This window comes from Macaca fascicularis, chromosome 8 (assembly GCF_037993035.2).
Source record: "Macaca fascicularis isolate 582-1 chromosome 8, T2T-MFA8v1.1".
In the NCBI taxonomy this organism is placed as follows: domain Eukaryota; kingdom Metazoa; phylum Chordata; class Mammalia; order Primates; family Cercopithecidae; genus Macaca; species Macaca fascicularis.
The window spans coordinates 51,523,140-51,546,342 of NC_088382.1; positions in this window are offsets into that span (position 1 = coordinate 51,523,140).

Below are 23,203 nucleotides of genomic sequence, written 5' to 3' on the forward strand. Positions count from 1 at the left end.
CTGTGGAATCTGAGAACAGATATTTCGGATCCCTTTGAAGACTATATGGCCAAAGGAAATATCATCCGATAACAAAGAGAAAGAAGCTTTCTGAGAAACTTCTTTGTGTTCTGTGAAATCATCTCACAGAGTTACAGCTTTCCCCTCAAGAAGCCTTTCGCTAAGACAGTTCTTGTGGAATTGGCAAAGTGATATTTGGAAGCCCATAGAGCGCTATGGTGAAAAAGGAAATATCCTCAGATGAAACCTGGAAAGAAGCTTTCTGAGAAACTGCTTAGTGTTCTGTTCATTCATCTCACAGAGTTACATCTGTGTTTCGTGGATCTCTTTGCTAGCCTTATTTCTGTGGAATCTGAGAACAGATATTTCGGAACCCTTTGAAGACTGTATGGCCAAAGGAAATATCCTCGGATAACAAAGAGAAAGAAGCTTTCTGAGAAACTTCTTTGTGTTCTGTGAAATCATCTCACAGAGTTACAGCTTTCCCCTCAAGAAGCCTTTCGCTAAGACAGTTCTTGTGGTATTGGCAAAGTGATATTTGGATGCCCTTAGAGGGCTATGGTAAAAAAGGAAATATCCTCAGATGAAATCTGGAAAGAAGCTTTCTGAGAAACTGCTCTGTGATGTGTGACTTCCACTCACAGAGTTGCATCAGTATTTCGTGGATCTCTTTGCTAGCCTTATTTCTGTGGAATCTGAGAACAGATATTTCGGATCCCTTTGAAGACTATAGGGCCAAAGGAAATATTCTCCGATAACAAAGAGAAAGAAGCTATCGGAGAAACTTCTTTGTGTTCTGTGAAATCATCTCACAGAGTTACAGCTTTCCCCTCAAGAAGCCTTTCGCTAAGACAGTTCTTGTGGAATTGGCAAAGTGATATTTGGAAGCCCGTAGAGGGCTATGGTGAAAAAGGAAATATCCTCAGATGAAATCTGGAAAGAATCTTTCTGAGAAACTGCTTAGTGTTCTGTTCATTCATCTCACAGAGTTACATCTGTGTTTCGTGGATCTCTTTGCTAGCCTTATTTCTGTGGAATCTGAAAACAGATATTTCGGATCCCTTTGAAGACTATAGGGCCAAAGGAAATATCCTCCGATAACAAAGAGAAAGAAGCTTTCTGAGAAACTTCTTTGTGTTCTGTGAAATCATCTCACAGAGTTACAGCTTTCCCCTCAAGAAGCCTTTCGCTAAGACAGTTCTTGTGGAATTGGCAGAGTGATATTTGGAAGCCCATAGAGGGCTATGGTGAAAAAGGAAATATCCTCAGATGAAATCTGGAAAGAAGCTTTCTGAGAAACTGCTTAGTGTTCTGTTCATTCATCTCACAGAGTTACATCTGTATTTCGTGGATCTCTTTGCTAGCCTTATTTCTGTGGAATCTGAGAACAGATATTTCGGATCCCTTTGAAGACTATATGGCCAAAGGAAATATCATCCGATAACAAAGAGAAAGAAGCTTTCTGAGAAACTTCTTTGTGTTCTGTGAAATCATCTCACTGAGTTACAGCTTTCCCCTCAAGAAGCCTTTCGCTAAGACAGTTCTTGTGGAATTGGCAAAGTGATATTTGGAAGCCCATAGAGGGCTATGGTTAAAAAGGAAATATCCTCAGATGAAATCTGGAAAGAAGCTTTCTGAGAAACTGCTTAGTGTTCTGTTCATTCATCTCACAGAGTTACATCTGTATTTCGTGGATCTCTTTGCTAGCCTTATTTCTGTGGAATCTGAGAACAGATATTTCGGATCCCTTTGAAGACTAAAGGGCCAAAGGAAATATCCTGCGATAACAAAGAGAAAGAAGCTTTCTGAGAAACTTCTTTGTGTTCTGTAAAATCATCTCACAGAGTTACAGCTTTCCCCTCAAGAAGCCTTTCGCTAAGACAGTTCTTGTGGAATTGGCAAAGTGATATTTGGAAGCCCTTAGAGGGCTATGGTGAAAAAGGAAATATCCTCAGATGAAATCTGTAAAGAAGCTTTCTGAGAAACTGCTTAGTGTTCTGTTCATTCATCTCACAGAGTTACATCTGTGTTTCGTGGATCTCTTTGCTAGCCTTATTTCTGTGGAATCTGAGAACAGATATTTCGGATCCCTTTGAAGACTATAGGGCCATAGGAAATATCCTCTGATAACAAAGAGAAAGAAGCTTTCTGAGAAACTTCTTTGTGTTCTGTGAAATCATCTCACAGAGTTACAGCTTTCCCCTCAAGAAGCCTTTCGCTAAGACAGTTCTTGTGGAATTGGCAAAGTGATATTTGGAAGCCCATAGAAGGCTATGGTGAAAAAGGAAATATCCTCAGATGAAATCTGTAAACAAGCTTTCTGAGAAACTGCTCTGTGATGTGTGACTTCCACTCACAGAGTTGCATCTGTATTTCCTGGATGTCTTTGCTAGCCTTATTTCTGTGGAATCTGAGAACAGATATTTCGGATCCCTTTGAAGTCTATAGGGCCAAAGGAAATATCCTCTGATAACAAAGAGAAAGAAGCTTTCTGAGAAACTTCTTTGTGTTCTGTGAAATCATCTCACAGAGTTACAGCTTTCCCCTCAAGAAGCCTTTCGCTAAGACAGTTCTTGTGGAATTGGCAAAGTGATATTTGGAAGCCCATAGAGGGCTATGGTGAAAAAGGAAATATCCTCAGATGAAATCTGTAAAGAAGCTTTCTGAGAAACTGCTTAGTGTTCTGTTCATTCATCTCACAGAGTTACATCTGTGTTTCGTGGATCTCTTCGCTAGCCTTATTTCTGTGGAATCTGAGAACAGATATTTCGGATCCCTTTGAAGACTATAGGGCCAAAGGAAATATCCTCCGATAACAAAGAGAAAGAAGCTTTCTGAGAAACTTCTTTGTGTTCTGTGAAATCATCTCACAGAGTTACAGCTTTCCCCTCAAGAAGCCTTTCGCTAAGACAGTTCTTGTGGAATTGGCAAAGTGATATTTGGAAGCCTATAGAGGGCTATGTTGAAAAAGGAAATATCCTCATATGAAATCTGGAAAGAAGCTTTCTGAGAAACTGCTCTGTGATGTGTGACTTCCACTCACAGAGTTACATCTGTATTTCGTGGATCTCTTTGCTAGCCTTATTTCTGTGGAATCTGAGAACAGATATTTCGGATCCCTTTGAAGACTATAGGGCCATAGGAAATATCCTCTGATAACAAAGAGAAAGAAGCTTTCTGAGAAACTTCTTTGTGTTCTGTGAAATCATCTCACAGAGTTACATCTTTCCCCTCAAGAAGCCTTTCGCCAAGACAGTTCTTGTGGAATTGGCAAAGTGATATTTTGAAGCCCGTAGAGGGCTATGGTGAAAAAGGAAATATCCTCAGATGAAATCTGGAAAGAAGCTTTCTGAGAAACTGCTTAGTGTTCTGTTCATTCATCTCATAGAATTACATCTGTGTTTCGTGGATCTCTTCGCTAGCCTTATTTCTGTGGAATCTGAGAACAGATATTTCGGATCCCTTTGAAGACTATAGGGCCAAAGGAAATATCCTCCGATAACAAAGAGAAAGAAGCTTTCTGAGAAACTTCTTTGTGTTCTGTGAAATCATCTCACAGAGTTACAGCTTTCCCCTCAAGAAGCCTTTCGCTAAGACAGTTCTGGTGGAATTGGCAAAGTGATATTTGGAAGCCCGTAGAGGGGTATGGTGAAAAAGGAAATATCCTCAGATGAAATCTGGAAAGAAGCTTTCTGAGAAACTGCTTAGTGTTCTGTTCATTCATCTCACAGAGTTACATCTGTGTTTCGTGGATCTCTTTGCTAGCCTTATTTCTGTGGAATCTGAGAATAGATATTTCGGATCCCTTTGAACACTATAGGGCCAAAGGAAATATCCTCCGATAACAAAGAGAAAGAAGCTTTCTGAGAAACTTCTTTGTGTTCTGTGAAATCATCTCACAGAGTTACAGCTTTCCCCTCAAGAAGCCTTTCGCTAAGACAGTTCTTGTGGAATTGGCAAAGTGATATTTGGAAGCCCATAGAGGGCTATGGTGAAAAAGGAAATATCCTCAGATGAAATCTGGAAAGAAGCTTTCTGAGAAACTGCTTAGTGTTCTGTTCATTCATCTCACAGAGTTACATCTGTATTTCGTGGATCTCTTTGCTAGCCTTATTTCTGTGGAATCTGAGAACAGATATTTCGGATCCCTTTGAAGACTATAGGGCCAAAGGAAATATCCTGCGATAACAAAGAGAAAGAAGCTTTCTGAGAAACTTCTTTGTGTTCTGTGAAATCATCTCACAGAGTTACAGCTTTCCCCTCAAGAAGCCTTTCACTAAGACAGTTCTTGTGGAATTGGCAAAGTGATATTTGGAAGCCCTTAGAGGGCTATGGTGAAAAAGGAAATATCCTCAGATGAAATCTGGAAAGAAGCTTTCTGAGAAACTGCTTAGTGTTCTGTTCATTCATCTCACAGAGTTACATCTGTATTTCGTGGATCTCTTTGCTAGCCTTATTTCTGTGGAATCTGAGAACAGATATTTCGGATCCCTTTGAAGACTAAAGGGCCAAAGGAAATATCCTGCGATAACAAAGAGAAAGAAGCTTTCTGAGAAACTTCTTTGTGTTCTGTGAAATCATCTCACAGAGTTACAGCTTTCCCCTCAAGAAGCCTTTCGCTAAGACAGTTCTTGTGGAATTGGCAAAGTGATATTTGGAAGCCCTTGGAGGGCTATGGTGAAAAAGGAAATATCCTCAGATGAAATCTGGAAAGAAGCTTTCTGAGAAACTGCTTAGTGTTCTGTTCATTCATCTCACAGAGTTACATCTGTATTTCGTGGATCTCTTTGCTAGCCTTATTTCTGTGGAATCTGAGAACAGATATTTCGGATCCCTTTGAAGACTATAGGGCCAAAGGAAATATCCTGCGATAACAAAGAGAAAGAAGCTTTCTGAGAAACTTCTTTGTGTTCTGTGAAATCATCTCACAGAGTTACAGCTTTCCCCTCAAGAAGCCTTTCGCTAAGACAGTTCTTGTGGAATTGGCAAAGTGATATTTGGAAGCCCATAGAGGGCTATGGTGAAAAAGGAAATATCCTCAGATGAAATCTGGAAAGAAGCTTTCTGAGAAACTGCTCTGTGATGTGTGACTTCCACTCACAGAGTTGCATCTGTGTTTCCTGGATGTCTTTGCTAGCCTTATTTCTGTGGAATCTGAGAACAGATATTTCGGATCCCTTTGAAGACTATAGGGCCAAAGGAAATATCCTCTGATAACAAAGAGAAAGAAGCTTTCTGAGAAACTTCTTTGCGTTCTGTGAAATCATCTCACAGAGTTACAGCTTTCCCCTCAAGAAGCCTTTCGCTAAGACAGTTCTTGTGGAATTGGCAAAGTGATATTTGGAAGCCCATAGAGGGCTATGGTGAAAAAGGAAATATCCTCAGATGAAATCTGGAAAGAAGCTTTCTGAGAAACTGCTTAGTGTTCTGTTCATTCATCTCACAGAGTTACATCTGTGTTTCGTGGATCTCTTCGCTAGCCTTATTTCTGTGGAATCTGAGAACAGATATTTCGGATCCCTTTGAAGACTATAGGGCCAAAGGAAATATCCTCCGATAACAAAGAGAAAGAAGCTTTCTGAGAAACTTCTTTGTGTTCTGTGAAATCATCTCACAGAGTTACAGCTTTCCCCTCAAGAAGCCTTTCGCTAAGACAGTTCTTGTGGAATTGGCAAAGTGATATTTGGAAGCCCATAGAGGGCTATGGTGAAAAAGGAAATATCCTCAGATGAAATCTGGAAAGAAGCTTTCTGAGAAACTGCTTAGTATTCTGTTCATTCATCTCACAGAGTTACATCTGTGTTTCGTGGATCTATTTGCTAGCCTTATTTCTGTGGAATCTGAGAACAGATATTTCGGATCCCTTTGAAGACTATATGGCCAAAGGAAATATCCTCCGATAACAAAGAGAAAGAAGCTTTCTGAGAAACTTCTTTGTGTTCTGTGAAATCATCTCACAGAGTTACAACTTTCCCCTCAAGAAGCCTTTCGCTAAGACAGTTCTTGTGGAATTGGCAAAGTGATATTTGGAAGCCCATAGAGGGCTATGGTGAAAAAGGAAATATCCTCAGATGAAATCTGGAAAGAAGCTTTCTGAGAAACTGCTCTGTGATGTGTGACTTAAACTCACAGAGTTACATCTGTATTTCGTGGATCTCTTTGCTAGCCTTATTTCTGTGGAATCTGAGAACAGATATTTCGGATCCCTTTGAAGACTATAGGGCCATAGGAAATATCCTCTGATAACAAAGAGAAAGAAGCTTTCTGAGAAACTTCTTTGTGTTCTGTGAAATCATCTCACAGAGTTACAGCTTTCCCCTCAAGAAGCCTTTCGCCAAGACAGTTCTTGTGGAATTGGCAAAGTGATATTTTGAAGCCCGTAGAGTGCTATGGTGAAAAAGGAAATATCCTCAGATGAAATCTGGAAAGAAGCTTTCTGAGAAACTGCTTAGTGTTCTGTTCATTCATCTCATAGAATTACATCAGTGTTTCGTGGATCTCTTCGCTAGCCTTATTTCTGTGGAATCTGAGAACAGATATTTCGGATCCCTTTGAAGACTATAGGGCCAAAGGAAATATCCTCCGATAACAAAGAGAAAGAAGCTTTCTGAGAAACTTCTTTGTGTTCTGTGAAATCATCTCACAGAGTTACAGCTTTCCCCTCAAGAAGCCTTTCGCGAAGACAGTTCTTGTGGAATTGGCAAAGTGATATTTGGAAGCCCATAGAGGGCTATGGTGAAAAAGGAAATATCCTCAGATGAAATCTGGAAGAAGCTTTCTGAGAAACTGCTTAGTGTTCTGTTCATTCATCTCACAGAGTTACATCTGTATTTCGTGGATCTCTTTGCTAGCCTTATTTCTGTGGAATCTGAGAACAGATATTTCGGATCCCTTTGAAGACTATAAGTCTAAAGGAAATATCCTCTGATAACAAAGAGAAAGAAGCTTTCTGAGAAACTTCTTTGTGTTCTGTGAAATCATCTCACGGAGTTACAGCTTTCCCATCAAGAAGCCTTTCGCTAAGACAGTTCTTGTGGAATTGGCAAAGTGATATTTGGAAGCCCATAGAGGGCTAAGGTGAAAAAGGAAATATCCTCAGATGAAATCTGGAAAGAAGCTTTCTGAGAAACTGCTTAGTGTTCTGTTCATTCATCTCTCAGAGTTACATCTGTATATCGTGGATCTCTTTGCTAGCCTTATTTCTGTGGAATCTGAGAACAGATATTTCGGATCCCTTTGAAGACTATATGGCCAAAGGAAATATCATCCGATAACAAAGAGAAAGAAGCTTTCTAAGAAACTTCTTTCTATTCTTTGAAATCATCTCACAGAGTTACAGCTTTCCCCTCAAGAAGCCTTTCGCTAAGACAGCTCTTGTGGAATTGACAAAGTGATATTTGGAAGCCCATAGAGGGCTATGGTGAAAAAGGAAATATCCTCAGATGAAATCTGGAAAGAAGCTTTCTGAGAAACTGCTTAGTGTTCTGTTCATTCATCTCACAGAGTTACATCTGTATTTCGTGGATCTCTTTGCTAGCCTTATTTCTGTGGAATCTGAGAACAGATATTTCGGATCCCTTTGAAGACTATATGGCCAAAGGAAATATCATCCGATAACAAAGAGAAAGAAGCTTTCTGAGAAACTTCTTTGTGTTCTGTGAAATCATCTCACAGAGTTACAGCTTTCCCCTCAAGAAGCCTTTCGCTAAGTCAGTTCTTGTGGAATTGGCAAAGTGATATTTGGAAGCCCATAGAGGGCTATGGTGAAAAAGGAAATATCCTCAGATGAAATCTGGAAAGAAGCTTTCTGGGAAACTGGTCTGTGATGTGTGACTTCCACTCACAGTGTTACATCTGTATTTCGTGGATCTCTTTGCTAGCCTTATTTCTGTGGAATCTGAGAACAGATATTTCGGATCCCTTTGAAGACTATAGGGCCAAAGGAAATATCCTCCGATAACAAAGAGAAAGAAGCTTTCTGAGAAACTTCTTTGTGTTCTGTGAAATCATCTCACAGAGTTACAGCTTTCCCCTCAAGAAGCCTTTCACTAAGACAGTTCTTGTGGAATTGGCAAAGTGATATTTGGAAGCCCTTAGAGGGCTATGGTGAAAAAGGAAATATCCTCAGATGAAATCTGGAAAGAAGATTTCTGAGAAACTGCTTAGTGTTCTGTTCATTCATCTCACAGAGTTACATCTGTATTTCGTGGATCTCTTTGCTAGCCTTATTTCTGTGGAATCTGAGAACAGATATTTCGGATCCCTTTGAAGACTATAGGGCCAAAGGAAATATCATCCGATAACAAAGAGAAAGAAGCTTTCTGAGAAACTTCTTTGTGTTCTGTGAAATCATCTCACAGAGTTACAGCTTTCCCCTCAAGAAGCCTTTCACTAAGACAGTTCTTGTGGAATTGGCAAAGTGATATTTGGAAGCCCATAGAAGGCTATGCTGAAAAAGGAAATATCCTCAGATGAAATCTGTAAACAAGCTTTCTGAGAAACTGCTCTGTGATGTGTGACTTCCACTCACAGAGTTGCATCTGTATTTCCTGGATGTCTTTGCTAGCCTTATTTCTGTGGAATCTGAGAACAGATATTTCGGATCCCTTTGAAGTCTATAGGGCCAAAGGAAATATCCTCTGATAACAAAGAGAAAGAAGCTTTCTGAGAAACTTCTTTGTGTTCTGTGAAATCATCTCACAGAGTTACAGCTTTCCCCTCAAGAAGCCTTTCGCTAAGACAGTTCTTGTGGAATTGGCAAAGTGATATTTGGAAGCCCATAGAGGGCTATGGTGAAAAAGGAAATATCCTCAGATGAAATCTGGAAAGAAGCTTTCTGAGAAACTGCTTAGTGTTCTGTTCATTCATCTCACAGAGTTACATCTGTGTTTCGTGGATCTCTTCGCTAGCCTTATTTCTGTGGAATCTGAGAACAGATATTTCGGATCCCTTTGAAGACTATAGGGCCAAAGGAAATATCCTCCGATAACAAAGAGAAAGAAGCTTTCTGAGAAACTTCTTTGTGTTCTGTGAAATCATCTCACAGAGTTACAGCTTTCCCCTCAAGAAGCCTTTCGCTAAGACAGTTCTTGTGGAATTGGCAAAGTGATATTTGGAAGCCTATAGAGGGCTATGTTGAAAAAGGAAATATCCTCATATGAAATCTGGAAAGAAGCTTTCTGAGAAACTGCTCTGTGATGTGTGACTTCCACTCACAGAGTTACATCTGTATTTCGTGGATCTCTTTGCTAGCCTTATTTCTGTGGAATCTGAGAACAGATATTTCGGATCCCTTTGAAGACTATAGGGCCATAGGAAATATCCTCTGATAACAAAGAGAAAGAAGCTTTCTGAGAAACTTCTTTGTGTTCTGTGAAATCATCTCACAGAGTTACATCTTTCCCCTCAAGAAGCCTTTCGCCAAGACAGTTCTTGTGGAATTGGCAAAGTGATATTTTGAAGCCCGTAGAGGGCTATGGTGAAAAAGGAAATATCCTCAGATGAAATCTGGAAAGAAGCTTTCTGAGAAACTGCTTAGTGTTCTGTTCATTCATCTCATAGAATTACATCTGTGTTTCGTGGATCTCTTCGCTAGCCTTATTTCTGTGGAATCTGAGAACAGATATTTCGGATCCCTTTGAAGACTATATGGCGAAAGGAAATATCCTCCGATAACAAAGAGAAAGAAGCTTTCTGAGAAACTTCTTTGTGTTCTGTGAAATCATCTCACAGAGTTACAGCTTTCCCCTCAAGAAGCCTTTCGCTAAGACAGTTCTTGTGGAATTGGCAAAATGATATTTGGAAGCCCATAGAGGGCTATGGTGAAAAAGGAAATATCCTCAGATGAAATCTGGAAAGAAGCTTTCTGAGAAACTGCTTAGTGTTCTGTTCATTCATCTCACAGAGTTACATCTGTGTTTCGTGGATCTCTTTGCTAGCCTTATTTCTGTGGAATCTGAGAACAGATATTTCGGATCCCTTTTAAGACTATAGGGCCAAAGGAAATATCCTCCGATAACAAAGAGAAAGAAGCTTTCTGAGAAACTTCTTTGTGTTCTGTGAAATCATCTCACAGAGTTACAGCTTTCCCCTCAAGAAGCCTTTCGCTAAGACAGTTCTTGTGGAATTGGCAAAGTGATATTTGGAAGCCCATAGAGGGCTATGGTGAAAAAGGAAATATCCTCAGATGAAATCTGGAAAGAAGCTTTCTGAGAAACTGCTTAGTGTTCTGTTCATTCATCTCACCGAGTTACATCTGTGTTTCGTGGATCTCTTTGCTAGCCTTATTTCTGTGGAATCTGAGAACAGATATTTCGGATCCCTTTGAAGACTATATGGCGAAAGGAAATATCCTCCGATAACAAAGAGAAAGAAGCTTTCTGAGAAACTTCTTTGTGTTCTGTGAAATCATCTCACAGAGTTACAGCTTTCCCCTCAAGAAGCCTTTCGCTAAGACAGTTCTTGTGGAATTGGCAAAGTGATATTTGGAAGCCCATAGAGGGCTATGGTGAAAAAGGAAATATCCTCAGATGAAATCTGGAAAGAAGCTTTCTGAGAAACTGCTTAGTGTTCTGTTCATTCATCTCACAGAGTTACATCTGTGTTTCGTGGATCTCTTTGCTAGCCTTATTTCTGTGGAATCTGAGAACAGATATTTCGGATCCCTTTTAAGACTATAGGGCCAAAGGAAATATCCTCCGATAACAAAGAGAAAGAAGCTTTCTGAGAAACTTCTTTGTGTTCTGTGAAATCATCTCACAGAGTTACAGCTTTCCCCTCAAGAAGCCTTTCGCTAAGACAGTTCTTGTGGAATTGGCAAAGTGATATTTGGAAGCCCATAGAGGGCTATGGTGAAAAAGGAAATATCCTCAGATGAAATCTGGAAAGAAGCTTTCTGAGAAACTGCTTAGTGTTCTGTTCATTCATCTCACAGAGTTACATCTGTATTTCGTGGATCTCTTTGCTAGCCTTATTTCTGTGGAATCTGAGAACAGATATTTCGGATCCCTTTGAAGACTATAGGGCCAAAGGAAATATCCTGCGATAACAAAGAGAAAGAAGCTTTCTGAGAAACTTCTTTGTGTTCTGTGAAATCATCTCACAGAGTTACAGCTTTCCCCTCAAGAAGCCTTTCGCTAAGACAGTTCTTGTGGAATTGGCAAAGTGATATTTGGAAGCCCTTGGAGGGCTATGGTGAAAAAGGAAATATCCTCAGATGAAATCTGGAAAGAAGCTTTCTGAGAAACTGCTTAGTGTTCTGTTCATTCATCTCACAGAGTTACATCTGTATTTCGTGGATCTCTTTGCTAGCCTTATTTCTGTGGAATCTGAGAACAGATATTTCGGATCCCTTTGAAGACTATAGGGCCAAAGGAAATATCCTGCGATAACAAAGAGAAAGAAGCTTTCTGAGAAACTTCTTTGTGTTCTGTGAAATCATCTCACAGAGTTACAGCTTTCCCCTCAAGAAGCCTTTCGCTAAGACAGTTCTTGTGGAATTGGCAAAGTGATATTTGGAAGCCCATAGAGGGCTATGGTGAAAAAGGAAATATCCTCAGATGAAATCTGGAAAGAAGCTTTCTGAGAAACTGCTCTGTGATGTGTGACTTCCACTCACAGAGTTGCATCTGTGTTTCCTGGATGTCTTTGCTAGCCTTATTTCTGTGGAATCTGAGAACAGATATTTCGGATCCCTTTGAAGACTATAGGGCCAAAGGAAATATCCTCTGATAACAAAGAGAAAGAAGCTTTCTGAGAAACTTCTTTGTGTTCTGTGAAATCATCTCACAGAGTTACAGCTTTCCCCTCAAGAGGCCTTTCGCTAAGACAGTTCTTGTGGAATTGGCAAAGTGATATTTGGAAGCCCATAGAGGGCTATGGTGAAAAAGGAAATATCCTCAGATGAAATCTGGAAAGAAGCTTTCTGAGAAACTGCTTAGTGTTCTGTTCATTCATCTCACAGAGTTACATCTGTGTTTCGTGGATCTCTTCGCTAGCCTTATTTCTGTGGAATCTGAGAACAGATATTTCGGATCCCTTTGAAGACTATAGGGCCAAAGGAAATATCCTCCGATAACAAAGAGAAAGAAGCTTTCTGAGAAACTTCTTTGTGTTCTGTGAAATCATCTCACAGAGTTACAGCTTTCCCCTCAAGAAGCCTTTCGCTAAGACAGTTCTTGTGGAATTGGCAAAGTGATATTTGGAAGCCCATAGAGGGCTATGGTGAAAAAGGAAATATCCTCAGATGAAATCTGGAAAGAAGCTTTCTGAGAAACTGCTTAGTATTCTGTTCATTCATCTCACAGAGTTACATCTGTGTTTCGTGGATCTATTTGCTAGCCTTATTTCTGTGGAATCTGAGAACAGATATTTCGGATCCCTTTGAAGACTATATGGCCAAAGGAAATATCCTCCGATAACAAAGAGAAAGAAGCTTTCTGAGAAACTTCTTTGTGTTCTGTGAAATCATCTCACAGAGTTACAACTTTCCCCTCAAGAAGCCTTTCGCTAAGACAGTTCTTGTGGAATTGGCAAAGTGATATTTGGAAGCCCATAGAGGGCTATGGTGAAAAAGGAAATATCCTCAGATGAAATCTGGAAAGAAGCTTTCTGGGAAACTGCTCTGTGATGTGTGACTTCCACTCACAGTGTTACATCTGTATTTCGTGGATCTCTTTGCTAGCCTTATTTCTGTGGAATCTGAGAACAGATATTTCGGATCCCTTTGAAGACTATAGGGCCAAAGGAAATATCCTCCGATAACAAAGAGAAAGAAGCTTTCTGAGAAACTTCTTTGTGTTCTGTGAAATCATCTCACAGAGTTACAGCTTTCCCCTCAAGAAGCCTTTCACTAAGACAGTTCTTGTGGAATTGGCAAAGTGATATTTGGAAGCCCTTAGAGGGCTATGGTGAAAAAGGAAATATCCTCAGATGAAATCTGGAAAGAAGATTTCTGAGAAACTGCTTAGTGTTCTGTTCATTCATCTCACAGAGTTACATCTGTATTTCGTGGATCTCTTTGCTAGCCTTATTTCTGTGGAATCTGAGAACAGATATTTCGGATCCCTTTGAAGACTATAGGGCCAAAGGAAATATCCTGCGATAACAAAGAGAAAGAAGCTTTCTGAGAAACTTCTTTGTGTTCTGTGAAATCATCTCACAGAGTTACAGCTTTCCCCTCAAGAAGCCTTTCACTAAGACAGTTCTTGTGGAATTGGCAAAGTGATATTTGGAAGCCCTTAGAGGGCTATGGTGAAAAAGGAAATATCCTCAGATGAAATCTGGAAAGAAGCTTTCTGAGAAACTGCTTAGTGTTCTGTTCATTCATCTCACAGAGTTACATCTGTATTTCGTGGATCTCTTTGCTAGCCTTATTTCTGTGGAATCTGAGAACAGATATTTCGGATCCCTTTGAAGACTAAAGGGCCAAAGGAAATATCCTGCGATAACAAAGAGAAAGAAGCTTTCTGAGAAACTTCTTTGTGTTCTGTGAAATCATCTCACAGAGTTACAGCTTTCCCCTCAAGAAGCCTTTCGCTAAGACAGTTCTTGTGGAATTGGCAAAGTGATATTTGGAAGCCCGTAGAGGGCTATGGTGAAAAAGGAAATATCCTCAGATGAAATCTGGAAAGAAGCTTTCTGAGAAACTGCTTAGTGTTCTGTTCATTCATCTCACAGAGTTACATCTGTGTTTCGTGGATCTCTTTGCTAGCCTTATTTCTGTGGAATCTGAGAACAGATATTTCGGATCCCTTTGAAGACTATAGGGCCAAAGGAAATATCCTCCGATAACAAAGAGAAAGAAGCTTTCTGAGAAACTTCTTTGTGTTCTGTGAAATCATCTCACAGAGTTACAGCTTTCCCCTCAAGAAGCCTTTCGCTAAGACAGTTCTTGTGGAATTGGCAAAGTGATATTTGGAAGCCCATAGAGGGCTATGGTGAAAAAGGAAATATCCTCAGATGAAATCTGGAAAGAAGCTTTCTGAGAAACTGCTTAGTGTTCTGTTCATTCATCTCACAGAGTTACATCTGTGTTTCGTGGATCTCTTTGCTAGCCTTATTTCTGTGGAATCTGAGAACAGATATTTCGGATCCCTTTGAAGACTATATGGCGAAAGGAAATATCCTCCGATAACAAAGAGAAAGAAGCTTTCTGAGAAACTTCTTTGTGTTCTGTGAAATCATCTCACAGAGTTACAGCTTTCCCCTCAAGAAGCCTTTCGCTAAGACAGTTCTTGTGGAATTGGCAAAGTGATATTTGGAAGCCCATAGAGGGCTATGGTGAAAAAGGAAATATCCTCAGATGAAATCTGGAAAGAAGCTTTCTGAGAAACTGCTTAGTGTTCTGTTCATTCATCTCACAGAGTTACATCTGTGTTTCGTGGATCTCTTTGCTAGCCTTATTTCTGTGGAATCTGAGAACAGATATTTCGGATCCCTTTGAAGACTAAAGGGCCAAAGGAAATATCCTCCGATAACAAAGAGAAAGAAGCTTTCTGAGAAACTTCTTTGTGTTCTGTGAAATCATCTCACAGAGTTACAGCTTTCCCCTCAAGAAGCCTTTCGCTAAGACAGTTCTTGTGGAATTGGCAAAGTGATATTTGGAAGCCCATAGAGGGCTATGGTGAAAAAGGAAATATCCTCAGATGAAATCTGGAAAGAAGCTTTCTGAGAAACTGCTTAGTGTTCTGTTCATTCATCTCACAGAGTTACATCTGTATTTCGTGGATCTCTTTGCTAGCCTTATTTCTGTGGAATCTGAGAACAGATATTTCGGATCCCTTTGAAGACTATAGGGCCAAAGGAAATATCCTGCGATAACAAAGAGAAAGAAGCTTTCTGAGAAACTTCTTTGTGTTCTGTGAAATCATCTCACAGAGTTACAGCTTTCCCCTCAAGAAGCCTTTCGCTAAGACAGTTCTTGTGGAATTGGCAAAGTGATATTTGGAAGCCCTTAGAGGGCTATGGTGAAAAAGGAAATATCCTCAGATGAAATCTGGAAAGAAGCTTTCTGAGAAACTGCTTAGTGTTCTGTTCATTCATCTCACAGAGTTACATCTGTATTTCGTGGATCTCTTTGCTAGCCTTATTTCTGTGGAATCTGAGAACAGATATTTCGGATCCCTTTGAAGACTATAGGGCCAAAGGAAATATCCTGCGATAACAAAGAGAAAGAAGCTTTCTGAGAAACTTCTTTGTGTTCTGTGAAATCATCTCACAGAGTTACAGCTTTCCCCTCAAGAAGCCTTTCGCTAAGACAGTTCTTGTGGAATTGGCAAAGTGATATTTGGAAGCCCATAGAGGGCTATGGTGAAAAAGGAAATATCCTCAGATGAAATCTGGAAAGAAGCTTTCTGAGAAACTGCTCTGTGATGTGTGACTTCCACTCACAGAGTTGCATCTGTGTTTCCTGGATGTCTTTGCTAGCCTTATTTCTGTGGAATCTGAGAACAGATATTTCGGATCCCTTTGAAGACTATAGGGCCAAAGGAAATATCCTCTGATAACAAAGAGAAAGAAGCTTTCTGAGAAACTTCTTTGTGTTCTGTGAAATCATCTCACAGAGTTACAGCTTTCCCCTCAAGAAGCCTTTCGCTAAGACAGTTCTTGTGGAATTGGCAAAGTGATATTTGGAAGCCCATAGAGGGCTATGGTGAAAAAGGAAATATCCTCAGATGAAATCTGGAAAGAAGCTTTCTGAGAAACTGCTTAGTGTTCTGTTCATTCATCTCACAGAGTTACATCTGTGTTTCGTGGATCTCTTCGCTAGCCTTATTTCTGTGGAATCTGAGAACAGATATTTCGGATCCCTTTGAAGACTATAGGGCCAAAGGAAATATCCTCCGATAACAAAGAGAAAGAAGCTTTCTGAGAAACTTCTTTGTGTTCTGTGAAATCATCTCACAGAGTTACAGCTTTCCCCTCAAGAAGCCTTTCGCTAAGACAGTTCTTGTGGAATTGGCAAAGTGATATTTGGAAGCCCATAGAGGGCTATGGTGAAAAAGGAAATATCCTCAGATGAAATCTGGAAAGAAGCTTTCTGAGAAACTGCTTAGTATTCTGTTCATTCATCTCACAGAGTTACATCTGTGTTTCGTGGATCTATTTGCTAGCCTTATTTCTGTGGAATCTGAGAACAGATATTTCGGATCCCTTTGAAGACTATATGGCCAAAGGAAATATCCTCCGATAACAAAGAGAAAGAAGCTTTCTGAGAAACTTCTTTGTGTTCTGTGAAATCATCTCACAGAGTTACAACTTTCCCCTCAAGAAGCCTTTCGCTAAGACAGTTCTTGTGGAATTGGCAAAGTGATATTTGGAAGCCCATAGAGGGCTATGGTGAAAAAGGAAATATCCTCAGATGAAATCTGGAAAGAAGCTTTCTGAGAAACTGCTCTGTGATGTGTGACTTAAACTCACAGAGTTACATCTGTATTTCGTGGATCTCTTTGCTAGCCTTATTTCTGTGGAATCTGAGAACAGATATTTCGGATCCCTTTGAAGACTATAGGGCCAAAGGAAATATCCTCCGATAACAAAGAGAAAGAAGCTTTCTTAGAAACTTCTTTGTGTTCTGTGAAATCATCTCACAGAGTTACAGCTTTCCCCTCAAGAAGCCTTTCGCTAAGACAGTTCTTGTGGAATTGGCAAAGTGATATTTGGAAGCCCATAGAGGGCTATGGTGAAAAAGGAAATATCCTCAGATGAAATCTGGAAAGAAGCTTTCTGAGAAACTGCTTAGTGTTCTGTTCATTCATCTCACAGAGTTACATCTGTATTTCGTGGATCTCTTTGCTAGCCTTATTTCTGTGGAATCTGAGAACAGATATTTCGGATCCCTTTGAAGACTATAGGGCCAAAGGAAATATCCTGCGATAACAAAGAGAAAGAAGCTTTCTGAGAAACTTCTTTGTGTTCTGTGAAATCATCTCACAGAGTTACAGCTTTCCCCTCAAGAAGCCTTTCACTAAGACAGTTCTTGTGGAATTGGCAAAGAGATATTTGGAAGCCCTTAGAGGGCTATGGTGAAAAAGGAAATATCCTCAGATGAAATCTGGAAAGAAGCTTTCTGAGAAACTGCTTAGTGTTCTGTTCATTCATCTCACAGAGTTACATCTGTATTTCGTGGATCTCTTTGCTAGCCTTATTTCTGTGGAATCTGAGAACAGATATTTCGGATCCCTTTGAAGACTAAAGGGCCAAAGGAAATATCCTGCGATAACAAAGAGAAAGAAGCTTTCTGAGAAACTTCTTTGTGTTCTGTGAAATCATCTCACAGAGTTACAGCTTTCCCCTCAAGAAGCCTTTCGCTAAGACAGTTCTTGTGGAATTGGCAAAGTGATATTTTGAAGCCCGTAGAGGGCTATGGTGAAAAAGGAAATATCCTCAGATGAAATCTGGAAAGAAGCTTTCTGAGAAACTGCTTAGTGTTCTGTTCATTCATCTCACAGAGTTACATCCGTGTTTCGTGGATCTCTTTGCTAGCCTTATTTCTGTGGAATCTGAGAACAGATATTTCGGATCCCTTTGAAGACTATATGGCGAAAGGAAATATCCTCCGATAACAAAGAGAAAGAAGCTTTCTGAGAAACTTCTTTGTGTTCTGTGAAATCATCTCACAGAGTTACAGCTTTCCCCTCAAGAAGCCTTTCGCTAAGACAGTTCTTGTGGAATTGGCAAAGTGATATTTGGAAGCCCATAGAGGGCTATGGTGAAAAAGGAAATATCCTCAGATGAAATCTGGAAAGAAGCTTTCTGAGAAACTGCTTAGTGTTCTGTTCATTCATCTCACAGAGTTACATCTGTGTTTCGTGGATCTCTTTGCTAGCCTTATTTCTGTGGAATCTGAGAACAGATATTTCGGATCCCTTTGAAGACTAAAGGGCCAAAGGAAATATCCTCCGATAACAAAGAGAAAGAAGCTTTCTGAGAAACTTCTTTGTGTTCTGTGAAATCATCTCACAGAGTTACAGCTTTCCCCTCAAGAAGCCTTTCGCTAAGTCAGTTCTTGTGGAATTGGCAAAGTGATATTTGGAAGCCCATAGAGGGCTATGGTGAAAAAGGAAATATCCTCAGATGAAATCTGGAACGAAGCTTTCTGAGAAACTGCTTAGTGTTCTGTTCATTCATCTCACAGAGTTACATCTGTATTTCGTGGATCTCTTTGCTAGCCTTATTTCTGTGGAATCTGAGAACAGATATTTCGGATCCCTTTGAAGACTATAGGGCCAAAGGAAATATCCTGCGATAACAAAGAGAAAGAAGCTTTCTGAGAAACTTCTTTGTGTTCTGTGAAATCATCTCACAGAGTTACAGCTTTCCCCTCAAGAAGCCTTTCACTAAGACAGTTCTTGTGGAATTGGCAAAGAGATATTTGGAAGCCCTTAGAGGGCTATGGTGAAAAAGGAAATATCCTCAGATGAAATCTGGAAAGAAGCTTTCTGAGAAACTGCTTAGTGTTCTGTTCATTCATCTCACAGAGTTACATCTGTATTTCGTGGATCTCTTTGCTAGCCTTATTTCTGTGGAATCTGAGAACAGATATTTCGGATCCCTTTGAAGACTAAAGGGCCAAAGGAAATATCCTGCAATAACAAAGAGAAAGAAGCTTTCTGAGAAACTTCTTTGTGTTCTGTGAAATCATCTCACAGAGTTACAGCTTTCCCCTCAAGAAGCCTTTCGCTAAGACAGTTCTTGTGGAATTGGCAAAGTGATATTTTGAAGCCCGTAGAGGGCTATGGTGAAAAAGGAAATATCCTCAGATGAAATCTGGAAAGAAGCTTTCTGAGAAACTGCTTAGTGTTCTGTTCATTCATCTCACAGAGTTACATCTGTGTTTCGTGGATCTCTTTGCTAGCCTTATTTCTGTGGAATCTGAGAACAGATATTTCGGATCCCTTTGAAGACTATAGGGCCAAAGGAAATATCCTCCGATAACAAAGAGAAAGAAGCTTTCTGAGAAACTTCTTTGTGTTCTGTGAAATCATCTCACAGAGTTACAGCTTTCCCCTCAAGAAGCCTTTCGCTAAGACAGTTCTTGTGGAATTGGCAAAGTGATATTTGGAAGCCCATAGAGGGCTATGGTGAAAAAGGAAATATCCTCAGATGAAATCTGGAAAGAAGCTTTCTGAGAAACTGCTTAGTGTTCTGTTCATTCATCTCAGAGAGTTACATCTGTGTTTCGTGGATCTCTTTGCTAGCCTTATTTCTGTGGAATCTGAGAACAGATATTTCGGATCCCTTTGAAGACTATATGGCGAAAGGAAATATCCTCCGATAACAAAGAGAAAGAAGCTTTCTGAGAAACTTCTTTGTGTTCTGTGAAATCATCTCACAGAGTTACAGCTTTCCCCTCAAGAAGCCTTTCGCTAAGACAGTTCTTGTGGAATTGGCAAAGTGATATTTGGAAGCCCATAGAGGGCTATGGTGAAAAAGGAAATATCCTCAGATGAAATCTGGAAAGAAGCTTTCTGAGAAACTGCTTAGTGTTCTGTTCATTCATCTCACAGAGTTACATCTGTGTTTCGTGGATCTCTTTGCTAGCCTTATTTCTGTGGAATCTGAGAACAGATATTTCGGATCCCTTTGAAGACTAAAGGGCCAAAGGAAATATCCTCCGATAACAAAGAGAAAGAAGCTTTCTGAGAAACTTCTTTGTGTTCTGTGAAATCATCTCACAGAGTTACAGCTTTCCCCTCAAGAAGCCTTTCGCTAAGACAGTTCTTGTGGAATTGGCAAAGTGATATTTGGAAGCCCATAGAGGGCTATGGTGAAAAAGGAAATATCCTCAGATGAAATCTGGAAAGAAGCTTTCTGAGAAACTGCTTAGTGTTCTGTTCATTCATCTCACAGAGTTACATCTGTATTTCGTGGATCTCTTTGCTAGCCTTATTTCTGTGGAATCTGAGAACAGATATTTCGGATCCCTTTGAAGACTATAGGGCCAAAGGAAATATCCTGCGATAACAAAGAGAAAGAAGCTTTCTGAGAAACTTCTTTGTGTTCTGTGAAATCATCTCACAGAGTTACAGCTTTCCCCTCAAGAAGCCTTTCGCTAAGACAGTTCTTGTGGAATTGGCAAAGTGATATTTGGAAGCCCTTGGAGGGCTATGGTGAAAAAGGAAATATCCTCAGATGAAATCTGGAAAGAAGCTTTCTGAGAAACTGCTTAGTGTTCTGTTCATTCATCTCACAGAGTTACATCTGTATTTCGTGGATCTCTTTGCTAGCCTTATTTCTGTGGAATCTGAGAACAGATATTTCGGATCCCTTTGAAGACTATAGGGCCAAAGGAAATATCCTGCGATAACAAAGAGAAAGAAGCTTTCTGAGAAACTTCTTTGTGTTCTGTGAAATCATCTCACAGAGTTACAGCTTTCCCCTCAAGAAGCCTTTCGCTAAGACAGTTCTTGTGGAATTGGCAAAGTGATATTTGGAAGCCCATAGAGGGCTATGGTGAAAAAGGAAATATCCTCAGATGAAATCTGGAAAGAAGCTTTCTGAGAAACTGCTCTGTGATGTGTGACTTCCACTCACAGAGTTGCATCTGTGTTTCCTGGATGTCTTTGCTAGCCTTATTTCTGTGGAATCTGAGAACAGATATTTCGGATCCCTTTGAAGACTATAGGGCCAAAGGAAATATCCTCTGATAACAAAGAGAAAGAAGCTTTCTGAGAAACTTCTTTGTGTTCTGTGAAATCATCTCACAGAGTTACAGCTTTCCCCTCAAGAAGCCTTTCGCTAAGACAGTTCTTGTGGAATTGGCAAAGTGATATTTGGAAGCCCATAGAGGGCTATGGTGAAAAAGGAAATATCCTCAGATGAAATCTGGAAAGAAGCTTTCTGAGAAACTGCTTAGTGTTCTGTTCATTCATCTCACAGAGTTACATCTGTGTTTCGTGGATCTCTTCGCTAGCCTTATTTCTGTGGAATCTGAGAACAGATATTTCGGATCCCTTTGAAGACTATAGGGCCAAAGGATATATCCTCTGATAACAAAGAGAAAGAAGCTTTCTGAGAAACTTCTTTGTGTTCTGTGAAATCATCTCACAGAGTTACAGCTTTCCCCTCAAGAAGCCTTTCGCTAAGACAGTTCTTGTGGAATTGGCAAAGTGATATTTGGAAGCCCATAGAGGGCTATGGTGAAAAAGGAAATATCCTCAGATGAAATCTGGAAAGAAGCTTTCTGAGAAACTGCTTAGTATTCTGTTCATTCATCTCACAGAGTTACATCTGTGTTTCGTGGATCTATTTGCTAGCCTTATTTCTGTGGAATCTGAGAACAGATATTTCGGATCCGTTTGAAGACTATATGGCCAAAGGAAATATCCTCCGATAACAAAGAGAAAGAAGCTTTCTGAGAAACTTCTTTGTGTTCTGTGAAATCATCTCACAGAGTTACAACTTTCCCCTCAAGAAGCCTTTCGCTAAGACAGTTCTTGTGGAATTGGCAAAGTGATATTTGGAAGCCCATAGAGGGCTATGGTGAAAAAGGAAATATCCTCAGATGAAATCTGGAAAGAAGCTTTCTGAGAAACTGCTCTGTGATGTGTGACTTAAACTCACAGAGTTACATCTGTATTTCGTGGATCTCTTTGCTAGCCTTATTTCTGTGGAATCTGAGAACAGATATTTCGGATCCCTTTGAAGAGTATAGGGCCATAGGAAATATCCTCCGATAACAAAGAGAAAGAAGCTTTCTGAGAAACTTCTTTGTGTTCTGTGAAATCATCTCACAGAGTTACAGCTTTCCCCTCAAGAAGCCTTTCGCCAAGACAGATCTTGTGGAATTGGCAAAGTGATATTTTGAAGCCCGTAGAGTGCTATGGTGAAAAAGGAAATATCCTCAGATGAAATCTGGAAAGAAGCTTTCTGAGAAACTGCTTAGTGTTCTGTTCATTCATCTCATAGAATTACATCAGTGTTTCGTGGATCTCTTCGCTAGCCTTATTTCTGTGGAATCTGAGAACAGATATTTCGGATCCCTTTGAAGACTATAGGGCCAAAGGAAATATCCTCCGATAACAAAGAGAAAGAAGCTTTCTGAGAAACTTCTTTGTGTTCTGTGAAATCATCTCACAGAGTTACAGCTTTCCCCTCAAGAAGCCTTTCGCGAAGACAGTTCTTGTGGAATTGGCAAAGTGATATTTGGAAGCCCATAGAGGGCTATGGTGAAAAAGGAAATATCCTCAGATGAAATCTGGAAGAAGCTTTCTGAGAAACTGCTTAGTGTTCTGTTCATTCATCTCACAGAGTTACATCTGTATTTCGTGGATCTCTTTGCTAGCCTTATTTCTGTGGAATCTGAGAACAGATATTTCGGATCCCTTTGAAGACTATAGGTCCAAAGGAAATATCCTCTGATAACAAAGAGAAAGAAGCTTTCTGAGAAACTTCTTTGTGTTCTGTGAAATCATCTCACGGAGTTACAGCTTTCCCATCAAGAAGCCTTTCGCTAAGACAGTTCTTGTGGAATTGGCAAAGTGATATTTGGAAGCCCATAGAGGGCTAAGGTGAAAAAGGAAATATCCTCAGATGAAATCTGGAAAGAAGCTTTCTGAGAAACTGCTTAGTGTTCTGTTCATTCATCTCACAGAGTTACATCTGTATATCGTGGATCTCTTTGCTAGCCTTATTTCTGTGGAATCTGAGAACAGATATTTCGGATCCCTTTGAAGACTATATGGCCAAAGGAAATATCATCCGATAACAAAGAGAAAGAAGCTTTCTAAGAAACTTCTTTCTGTTCTTTGAAATCATCTCACAGAGTTACAGCTTTCCCCTCAAGAAGCCTTTCGCTAAGACAGCTCTTGTGGAATTGACAAAGTGATATTTGGAAGCCCATAGAGGGCTATGCTGAAAAAGGAAATATCCTCAGATGAAATCTGGAAAGAAGCTTTCTGAGAAACTGCTTAGTGTTCTGTTCATTCATCTCACAGAGTTACATCTGTATTTCGTGGATCTCTTTGCTAGCCTTATTTCTGTGGAATCTGAGAACAGATATTTCGGATCCCTTTGAAGACTATATGGCCAAAGGAAATATCATCCGATAACAAAGAGAAAGAAGCTTTCTGAGAAACTTCTTTGTGTTCTGTGAAATCATCTCACAGAGTTACAGCTTTCCCCTCAAGAAGCCTTTCGCTAAGTCAGTTCTTGTGGAATTGGCAAAGTGATATTTGGAAGCCCATAGAGGGCTATGGTGAAA